General features: G+C 38.6%; 1 protein-coding gene across 2 annotated transcripts in view; it reads left to right on the top strand.

The window, feature by feature from the left end:
• Positions 1–3190: 3190 nt before the first annotated feature.
• Positions 3191–11720, top strand: part of EPN3 (epsin 3) — a 52886-nt gene continuing 44356 nt past the window's right edge. For both annotated transcript variants that reach the window (XM_069953241.1, XM_069953240.1), the window contains exon 1: positions 3191–3511. The gene's annotated coding sequence lies outside the window, so the exon portion shown is untranslated. The remainder of the gene's footprint in view (positions 3512–11720) is intronic.

Below are 11720 nucleotides of genomic sequence, written 5' to 3'. Positions count from 1 at the left end.
CGGCTCCTTTGTTATAAATGCAGCAGGTACGGCACTATTTATTCGTATGGAGCCGTGGGAAAGAGCTGAGTGCTCCCTCTGGCAGCTCCATTTATTCTCTATGGAGTCGCTGGAGAGAGTCAAGTACAGCACGTTCAATTTGTTTTTGATCTTGCATGTAAGCCCACAGAAGAAATATACCTGAATGAAATATCTGTTTGACATTGTAAGTTTTGGCACAATATACAATCATATGACATTGTTGGCAGTGAATTCCTGCTGCATCATACTGTGGCATTTATATTAGTCTATTCTATAGTTTAATAACTGACTTTCTAAGCACAGGATGGCTCATTCACTCTCAAAACAGAAATGACATGCTTTTACTATATCACAATATGATGTACAGAAAATGCTAACTTCACAACCATATCAGTGACCAGACACATGTACTGATACGTCAGCATGGGCATCTGAATAGCGCCCCATAGTTATGTCCATTTACTGGCCTGACATTTGTTCTGGATCTAGTTGGACTTACCCATTCTTGGCCAATAAGGGGAGAGAGACGAGCTACTTCAAATCGACTGGTTTCAGAAAGTTCTCTAGATTTGTAATTTACTTCTATTTAAACATCTCAAGACTTCTCATACTTATCAGCTGCTGTATGTCCTGCAGGAAATGTTGTTTTCTTCTCAGTCTGACACAGTGCTCTCTGCTGCCACCTCTGTCCTTGTCAGGAACTGTCCAGAGCAGTAGCAAATCCCCATAAAAACTTTTCCTGCCCTGGACAGTTCCTGTATCGGACAGGGGTGGCAGTAGAGAGAATTGTGTCAGACTAAGAAGAAAACATTTCCTGCAGGACATACAGCAGCTGATAAGAATGAGAAGACTTGAAATATTTAAATAGAAGTAAATTACAAATCTATAGAACTTTCGGAAACAAGTTAATTTGAAAGAAAAAGATTTTTGCTGGATAACCACCTTAAGTCAGACTATTTAGCTAGCACTTGGTTGCTGTTTTTGTGTAATAGAAGTAATATGCATGAATAGAGTACAGGCTTCAAGCACAGACCAGCAAGTAGATGTGTCTAAATGATAGGTTGTGTCTGGTACTCATTAATAATGCGTGATGGTACCTTCACACATTTAGTCAAATAGCTTAGTTCCCCCACCAAAAAGTAGAGGTAAAAGTCAGGAAGAGACATGTCCCTCTGTGTCTTTGGCTTCTGAACATTGGCGTCACTTTTAATACTGATGCTTATCATCATATTAGATTTACAGACATTCTTTCACTTTACTTCTGCTCCCTTATGAATAACAATGAAGCTCTCTCGACCCTCCCTGATCTCTACTGTCCACACCATAGCTGCCTATGAAGGAGCATGTGGCTACATGTGTCACTCTGCTTCCTCCATAGACATCCATTGTACCCAACAAACTAGCATAAGCATTGTAGGATTTTGTAAGCCCCCATAACAATGTCCTATAAATACATCATTATGGGGGCTGTCATCTTGTCTAAGCTCTGTTATTATTGTACTGTAAGAGACTACATTTCTTCTAGTGGCTGCATTTGTATACTACATTTATTATATACACAATGCAATGTATATATTAATAATGTTAATTAATAATGTTATATTAATAATGTTAATTAATAAATACATAATATATGTAAAATACATACATACATACATATAAAAGGGAAACTCCTGACATAGACATTAGGCCTTATTTACAGTATGTTTTTTTTTTTATCAACTTAGCATGTTTTGCTTGGAGAGTTTCCATTGTACATGCTATACATGTCTGTGGGGTTACATTAAGAGTCTCCTTATGCCCCTATACTGCAAAAATGGAAATTATTGATTAACCAGTATGCAGATGCTTCTCTTGGCACCTGATGTAAAATGGGGAGTGAGAGCCCTCTGTGACAAACCCTTTAAGGCAAATGCATAAATCCCTAGGTAAACAATTTAGCAATTCAAAGAGGGGTTTCAAAAGAAAGACATCCCCCCCCCCCCCGGCCTGTATCTCCACTTGTCTGTGCCTGTAAGTGTTTTGATCTGGCTTGACCTGTGAGTTGAATGAGACTTCATCAGACTTTTCTGAATAAAAGCTTCTAGCTTCTGTGAGATCTGCAATGGGTGTTGTGAAATTATAAGAATTTCATCTTGTGACACATGCTCTAAATGTGGAAGCAAGAACAGGACGGACCTGTCTACCCATCAATAATCTGGATACAGCTGAAACCTTCCACCCAGTCCTACGGTACAGGAAATTAGTTGTGATGCCCTTCCCAAGCTCCCTGAATCTGAGATTGCCTCAGTCTAACATGATACTAACACAATGGACCACTTTTACATATTAGTCATCTCTTTTTTTTTTTTTTTTTTTTGGGGGGGGGGGGGAAGCAAAACAGCAATTTTCTATGTACATATTCAGTGATTTACACCACTTGGCTGCTTGTCTACTTTGTCAGAAGGCTCTTACCTCAGCAACCAGATATTATTGGTCAAGGAGTCTGTTAGCAATTGTTTAACATGGTATCCATTATAATAAATGGGTATATAATATACATTTTAGGAGTTGAAAAAGGGCTAATAAAAAAACAAATGTATAAAACCAGAAAAAAACAAAAAGATTTTTTATTTTTTTAAGTGTAACTATCATTTCTTGCTGGCAGCAGGATATGCTATCAAAATCCTGCCGCTGGCATGTCTGTTCATGTGCCCACTATGGACAGAATTCATCCGGCAGCGCAAGTGACTGCATCGTGAAGGGCGCTGCCAGATAATTTCCGTCCTCTGCAAGCGCCAGAAAACACAAATGACGGCAGAAGGACTTTAACTACGTATCCTGCTGTCAGTAAGAAATGATAGGCACACTTTATGATAATCCACAGCAGAGGTCCCTTGTGTATTTAGCCTTTTGCTTCTAGTCAGGGTAATATAAGACTGTAGCTGTAGACCCCTACTATCATTTTATCATTGTATGCCAAATAGCATTCTTTTTTTCTAATTTAAATGGCCTTTATTTCTCCCATTGTATTCTAATCACATGAGACTCACTGCAGATTGTGAGATGTCTTGTGTAACTACCTGTAGAAACTCACCTGTGCTCAAAGTGTTAAATGTGGGCTGTATTAGTGTCTGACCTGCCTAACTAGCCGAGCAACTTCTTGTCAGGGTGACACATAAGAAAAAACACTGAATGACAGAAGCATTGGTAAGACTCACACCGACAGGCGCAGGGACACACGATAACAGTTTAGACACATCTGAGGCTTTTGTACTGGTAAAATCCACAACTTGTGCCATAAACACAACTAGACACACATAAAATGCCACATAAACACATGATAGCAAATGGAATTAGTCTGGTTTAATATATCATCCTGTAGATGTATTGGACATTTCCCATTCTATAGTACCACATAAAGGTGTGTTCACACAGACTTCAGAAAGGATTGTGACGTTATGGATTTAAGCATTCGCCCTGCTCATTGAAGAAGACGGAGAAGTAGCAGGTAAGTTGGGCAGTGGAAATTATTATTAGAATAATATATTTATGGCGGGGTAAATAAGTATTAGTGTTCTTGTAATCCTTTTTGCCACTAATGTTATTTGTTGCTAGTTCTTGCCTATTGTCCATATACTTTACTATTGTATCAACTATTTAGATGTAGATTTTTTTTAATATAACTATAGCACTAGAATGGTTATTTGACTGTATTATGGGAGATATGTAATAATCGCATGCACAACAGACTAAGGCAATGTTCACACAACGTAAAAAAAAAAAAGAGAAAAGGTGCCTTTTCTATTTATTTCTATTTATTTTCTTATTTATTTATTTCCGTTATTGCTGCGATTCGTTTGCAGTGTATTGAAGTCAATGAAATGACAGACGTCCAATGCACACAATGTATAAAATGATGGATGTTGTCTGCACGGACATCAAAATAATGATCAGGACAATTATTTTTTTACGTCAGTTATTTTAAACTCAAAATGACAGACGTAATTTTTTCAAAAATGGAGAGGAAAAAACTTTGAGTGGACATAACCTTAGAAGGAGTTATCTCATGACATTGGCGGAGCATAAGTAGGAAATGACCTCAATGTTTGACCGCTGCGACACTCACTGATCACTAAAACAAAGTAGCAGCAATTTTAGGTAAGCACATGTCTGTTCTTTTACAATAAAGCAGTTGTCCGCTTGAAAATTTTTCAATAAATAGAGGGGGTGGCATTGGTTTAGGAGCTTTAAAGGGGTAGTTCACCCCAAAAAATGTTCCTTTCAAATCAACTGGTGCCAGAAAGTGAGAGAGATCTGTAATTTGTACTTCTATTATAATATTTAACGTCTTCCAGTACTTATCAGCTGCTGTATGTCCAGCAGGGAGTGGTTAATTTCTTCCAGTCTGGAGAACAGGAGAGGTTTTCTGTTTCAATGTATTTTATTAAATTTTCTCAATAGGTTATTGCATACATAGCAAGTTATGCAATCAAAAAGGAACAATATTTTCAACACATTGTATAGGTAAAGTATAAAGAAAGGCAAAGAAAAGTAAACAATATTCACAATATAACATATATTCAAGCAATATGTCTTTAGAGTTATTTATAAAAATGTGATAAGTTTGCATGTATTACGTTCATGTCAGGAACTGGTCATATCAGTAGCAAATCCCCATAGAAAACCTCTCCTGCTTATAACAGGAGAAGTTTTCTATGGGGATTTGCTACTGATATGACCAGTTCCTGACATGGACAGTGGTGGCAGCAGAGAGCACTGTGTCAGACTGGAAAGAATAACTGGAAGACTTGAGATTTTTAATAGAAGTAAATTACAAATCTTTGACACTTTGCGGCACCAGATAATTTGAAAGATTTTTTTTTTTGTAAACTACCCCTTTATAGCCCAAAAGGCATCTCTTGAGGATCCAACCCTTGCTGTGCATTTTGGAGACAGCCCAATAATTACAGTAGGTATATAAAGTATAATTTGGAAAAAATGGAGAGAAAAACTGATGCATTCGTGTGCATCCAATTTTGATCCATTTTTCCTTCCATTATAAAAAAAACGGATCAAAACGCATCCGTTTTATAAGGTACATCTATGATTTTGTTTACATTAAAAAAAGTATGCATTTTGATCCATTTTTTTTAATAATGGAAGTTAATGGAAAAACAGATGCACATGAATTGCAAAAACGTAGTGTGAACGTATTTGAATCAAAGTGACCCCCCACCCCCGGTAAACTTTAAAGGAGTTGCCCATTTTGTCGTAAAATTAATCTGGTTATTGTATACGTCTATGGAATTCTATGCACAGTAATTACTGAAAGTTGCTTCCTGTGGCGCTGATATCAGAATGACCACCCCCTTTCTGCACTATCCTGCTGTGCCCTTTAAATGGCGATCCCATCTATAATATAGGTAAGCATGAGGGAGCATGTGACCATGTTTCTCTTTGTTGTTCTACACAGAGCCTGCATATGCCTATGGAGGGCCTAAGAAAGGGAGTGGGCTTCTGATATCAACACTACGGGGCACACATAAAAACACTTGGCAATAAGAACATTGCATACACTTACTAATACTATATAAAGTGGCCAATCCCTTTAAATACTGTATTCCCTGTAGAAGAATTCTTCAGGCACTGGTGGTGCATGTGGTCTGTGGAATGTTGGTTCTCTGCAACGGTCAAAGGTCACATAAGGGAATCATGTTTGAGCCCTGAAGGATGGAAGGTGTATGTGGAATGAAGGAATGTAGGTGGAATATATGCAGAGAAGTGTTTCTTCTTTGTATTTACAACTTTATACACATCAGAAGGAACATGGATCAAAGGTTATGTTCACTCAAGCTAAAAAAACCCCTCAAAATCAACATGGGATTTGCTGTGGGGTTTTACGGCTGATTTTTTTCATATAGTTGTTTTCCCTTTTTAACAATTCCCACTGAAGTCAATGGGAGATGGAAACATATTAACAGTTTTTGGCATGGTTTTTGGTTTGGGTTTTCTCAGTGTTCTTACCTGTGTGAACATACCCCACACCCTTAAGTTTATGACAGTATTACAGATCTGTATGGTATGGGTCTATAATACATCCCCCATAGAATTTTGTGTTTATCTCCAGGTGCCATACTGTATGTAGTCACTAAACGTCAGAGGTAATACCTATGCATGAACTTTTATAACTGCTAGGCCATAAGGGCATTCTCCTTGATCGTTCAAAATATGAGTTCTTAGAAGATATAGTGTACACCGAGACACAATTTCATGTTCCAGAGCTTTCAAGGGGTTTTAATCAAATACTTTTTAGATCTATGCTCTTAATGTATGTTTTACCTTGATACTGATGTGGACAGACTTAATATTGGTCCCATGTGTCAATCTTTGAATGAATGTTATCAGAACAAGACTTTTTCAAGGTGAATAGCACAGTTCCAATTCTGCTCTCAGGCACCTTATCTTTATGTGGCTCCTGCCTCTTGTTAGTCACGTTGCCGAATATAATGCCCTTATCTATCAAAACATTTTTAAATATCTAACTTAGTCATTGGCTCGTGCTGCTTAACACATTGTTTTTGTTTGATTTATGAGATATTACTAGTGAAGCACAAAAACTAAAGGTCCTTTTACATAGTCTGATATTGGCTAGGAACATTGCTAGAAACTGTTCTGTGGCCAATAATTGATAACAATAAAGGGGAACTGATAGCATAGTTATGTATACATCAGTGCTGTCAGTTTTTCAGATCACAAGCAGTGTATACTTACCATCAGCGCTGCTTGTGATTCAGCATCTGGCTCTCCAGTCCTCCGGCTGTATCTTCAGGCCCTGCTTTCTCCAGAATGATTTACAGCTGGAGGAGGCATGGCCTGAAGATACAGCTGGAGGGCTTAATGCTGGATCATAAGCCGCATGGATGGTAAGTATACACTGATCTGGATATTGATATCCCAGATATATACATATCTGTCAATTTCCAGTCCTGCGAAACTTCTCCCCGTTCCCCAGGCAATGAGTTAAAGGGCAATGAGTTAAAGGGCAGCAGGCTGATGAGTAGATTACAGAGATAACGAAGTGCTTTGCTTTGTTATTACTGTAAATTCACTCATCTCTAACTACAACCTATGGACATGAATTGTTACATAATAAAAATAGCGTAATGGCTACTCCAAACCTGCAACAGGAGTTTATTTTGTAAGGGGTAATGGCCAAGCAGTGTATCAGTGTCCAAGTGTATTAAAGTCACTGTACCACCAGGCCCAGGCTGAAGCACTGGAGGCGGGCCGACCCACCCTTAGTGGGAGGAAACCCCAGCCCCTCCATGACGTGACTCCATTAGAATCAATGAAACCCTATCATAGAGGGGCTAGGGTTTCCTCCCACTAAGGGTGTGTCAGCCCGCCTCCAGTGCTTCAGCCTGGGCCTGGTGGTACAGTCACCTTAAGTTAGGTAAAATACATGCTGTATCATCCTGGAGACTAACATTTCATCCCATACTTGTTATTACCTTATCATTTTTTTCCTCAAGTTCTGAGGCTGCTGCTTTTGCTGAAGACATAGAAAACTGAGTGAGAGCAGCTCACACACAGTTTTCTTTGTTTTCAGCAGAAAGCAGCAGTCTCAGAACTGGGGGAAGGAGAATGATTAGCTAATAACAAGTATAGAACAAATTGTTAGTCTCCGGGAGGGGGGGGGGGGTGATTCAGCATATAAGTCACAACACTCAAAAAACAACCTCTTTGTGTGAGGAAGGGAGCCTTGCTCCTGAAACGTCCATCAAACCTGCGTGATTGCAGTAGAGTGGACCCATTAACCAGAGATGTCCGCCGCATGAGCACTATGGGTGATATACATGTTTTTGTAACATTGTGGGATCGTGTTTTGGAAAGAAAAAAATATTCAGTAAAGCATTTCAAAAAAAGTTTGTTTTTTGAGTGTGGTTACTTGCCATATAGACTGTATTGCTGGAGGCAAGAGCCTCCTACTAACACCCGCTGAATTACCCAGGTGCACTCAGCTAATCATTCTGTTGTGAAGGGGTGATTCAGCATGTATTTTACCAAACTGCACAACCCCTTTAACACTCCACATGAATTGCTATCAAACAAGTGTTTGTGCCACTTGTGTGTATTGAAACCATCAAGCGTGTTGTGCCTCTCTGTGAGAAAAAAAGTTACTTGTTTAACCAAAACGTTCTTATATCTATCTTCTCTGTATATTTATCTAGGATCACAAGGATTACATACACACCTGACAATAGCCATACCCTATCATTTTATTATTGTTCTATGTCCCCAAAGTGTAATAGATTACTTGGCATGTATGTGCCGCTAGTGAACACAAGGGGTTACAGCTGCAGCCTTAAAATATCTGTAAGAAATAATTAATCTCATTGTCTAAATAAATAGAGGAGATTTGCATATCTGTGGTATCTTCTTAACAGATTTTCCCTGAAGGTAAAGCTATGGTTTTGTTGCAGTAATGCTCACTGATTAAAACTCACAATAATTATTAATATTACAATAATAATAACATAAATTCATTAATTCAAAGCAGACCGTGTATAGTCTTCATGTTTTACATATTAAAAAGAGGGAGATCAAAAAATGACAAGGAAGCTAAAATTAGTCAGAAGACTTTTCAGGTCAGTGAGTTGCACTAAATGATTCATTAGCTTTTAGGTTTAGAAAATGTCAGGGTTTGGAAGTATCTGATTATTTTCTGTATATTGTAATGCAACCACATAAAATGCTGATTTATATGCACAATGGAAATGGAACATTTTCAAAGGGCAAAAGACTAAACACTTGCATGGCCTACAATGACCCTTCTGTAGCAGGTATACAGAGCTTGGATTCATTTTCCAGAGGGGGGGGGGGGGGCATATTATCAATATAGCAGTTCAATTTATCATTACTAGAAAGTTTTTTTGGTGCAAAGTTTATACCAGCTATTGCTTGGCTTGAAGTCTGCCAGAATTTTTAGCCAGATGGAAAAGTGTCTACAAGGCATAATAAATGTGGAGAAAAGTACTTTTTGCCACCTTTTCAGACAAAAAAAATGGGCCAATATGTCTGGTTTCCACTTTTTTCAAAGTACAGTTTCGTTTTTAAAGTACAAAATGCCACTACAATCCTTTTGTTTAAATTGTGTTCTTTTCTTTCATAATTGTTTTTTTTTCAGGGATTTTATTGGCTTCCTTTTTACATTATTTACAGTAATAATTTACAGTAATAGAGGCTTGCAGGTTTCAGTCCTGGGAAACTGGGGGAAGTTTCCCAGGACTGGATCCAGCTTTCCAGGCACCCGAAGCAGAGTTCAAAGGTAGTTGGGTGACAAGCCGACGACCGAGCCTAGCGAAGCGCTTCGCTACTACTGTAAATTCGTTCATCCCTAGTTTTACTGTTTGTGTTTTACACATTGTAACCCCATGAGATCAAAGAACCGCTTTGCTATTACATATATACAGGGGAGCTCCGAACGCTTAGGCTGGGTTCACACTACATTTTTGTAATCCGTTTTTTTTTAGCGTACACAAAAACATAGTTGACCTCATTTCCGTGTCCAAAAAAAGGATCCATTTTGTTCCTTTTATTTTTTTAATAATGGAAGTCAATAGAAAAACAGATCAAAATGGATGCACACAAATGCATCAGTTTTTTTCATCTGAAAAAAACAGATTGCAAAAACGTAGTGTGAACCCAGCCTTACTGCAGAGCTCATCCGGTTCCACTAAGACCGACAGATTGTGCAGCTACCTCGCTCCGGTGATAATGCAGTCACGAGGTCAAAAGCAGGAAGTCTCATAGCTGTATTTTGTACTGTATACAGGCTTACTGAGTGGTATAACAATAAGCAATATAAACAATGTTAGTATAAGAAGAGAATGTTAGGATAAACACACAGTAAACTGATTTGCTGCAGATTTTTTTCTGTATGCAAATTCTTGCATGGCAAATTCAGACTGTAGCACCAGCAAAGTTTGTGATTTCTGAAAGCACATATTAGAAAATGTTCTTGCAAAAATTGCCCTTCAGCGTTGATCTTAAAATCTGTATCATGTCAAATTATATCATGGATTTTCCCATTGAAATTAATAGGGAATGTAAAAACCACCCCAAATCCACAGGAGCTGAGCCCACTCCATATTCAGTGACTGCTTACCTTCAGTGACCATTGTAATCAGATCGCCCCTAAGACGTCTTTTTTCTAGTGTAAATAACCCCAAGCTTGATAACCTGTCCTGGTACTGTAACCCACCCATTCCCTTAATGACCTTTGTTGCCCCCCTCTGCACCCGCTCCAGTTCAGCTGTGTCCTTATATACCGGTGCCCAAAACTGTACACCGTATTCTATGTGCGGTCTGACCAGTGATTTATAAAGAGGCAAAACTATGTTCTCATCTTTAGCATCTATACCTCTTTTGATGCATCCTATTATCTTATTAGCCTTGGCAGTTGCTGCCTGGCACCGATCACTAAAGTTGAGTTTGCTGTCCACCAATACCCCCAGGTCCTTTTCGGAAGTAGTTTTACCCAGTGTTTTATTATTTAGCACATAACTGTACTTATTATTTCTACGGACCAAATGCATAACCTTACATTTATCCACATTAAACTTCATTTGCCATTTCACCGCCCAAGCCACCAGCTTCTCCAAATCCCTCTGTAATATGATATTATCATCTTTGTGGTGATTACTTTACCCAGTTTAGTATCATCTGCAAAAATGGAGATTCTACTCTGTAGCCCCTCTACAAGGTAATTAATAAAAATATTAAAAAGAAGTGGACCCAACACTAACCCCTGTGGTACACCACTAGTAACTAAAACCCAATCTGAATATGTTCCATCAATGACCACCCTCTGTTTTCTATCACACAACCAGTTACTTACCCATTTGCATACGTTTTCCCCGAGTCCCAGCATCCTCATTTTATAGACCAACCATTCATGCGGCACAGTATCAGATACCTTTTGAAAAGTCCAGATACACAACATCCACAGCCTCCCCCAGGTCCAGTCTATAACTTACCTCTTCATAGAAGCCAATCAGATTAGTCTGACAGGATTGATCCCTCATAAATCCATGCTGGTGCTGCGTCATAAGATCATTTTCATTAAGATACACCAGTATAGCATCTCTTACAAACCCCTCAAATACTTTACCTGCATAGATGTTAGACATACAGGCCTATAGTTTCCAGGATCACTCTTTGCCCCCTTCTTGAATATTGGTACCACATTAGCTATGTGCCAGTCCTGTGGAACAATTCCTGTCATTATAGAGTCTTTAAATATTAGGAATAAGGGTCTGTCTAACACAGTACTTAATTCTTGCAAATCCAAAGCTGGTCATTTAACCCCCTAGATGCTGTGGACAAGGGGAACCCCAGCACCTAGGTGGCTATTTGACAGGTGTTTGTCATGCATGTCATGCAACTGTGGGATGCAATCAGTTTCCAGGCTTTCTGAAGTCCTCTATGGCTGCCATGTAAAATCTGTTATTACCTTCATGTTGTTTATAGGCAGTTTTCTTAGACATGTAAGTAAACAAAAAAGTTAATTAAAAAGTAAACAATTGATAGCCTATCCAAGTTGATTGACAGTAAACATAATATTAATAATAATATTTATTTGTATAGCGCCAACAGATTCCGCAGCGCTTACACAGTATGCCAGCACCCGCCTCCCCTGCCTCTCAGTTGTTTGG

This window comes from Dendropsophus ebraccatus, chromosome 14 (assembly GCF_027789765.1).
Source record: "Dendropsophus ebraccatus isolate aDenEbr1 chromosome 14, aDenEbr1.pat, whole genome shotgun sequence".
In the NCBI taxonomy this organism is placed as follows: Eukaryota; Metazoa; Chordata; class Amphibia; order Anura; family Hylidae; genus Dendropsophus; species Dendropsophus ebraccatus.
The sequence above is the reverse complement of the archived record's forward strand: the minus strand, read 5'-3'. Positions and strand labels throughout refer to the sequence as shown.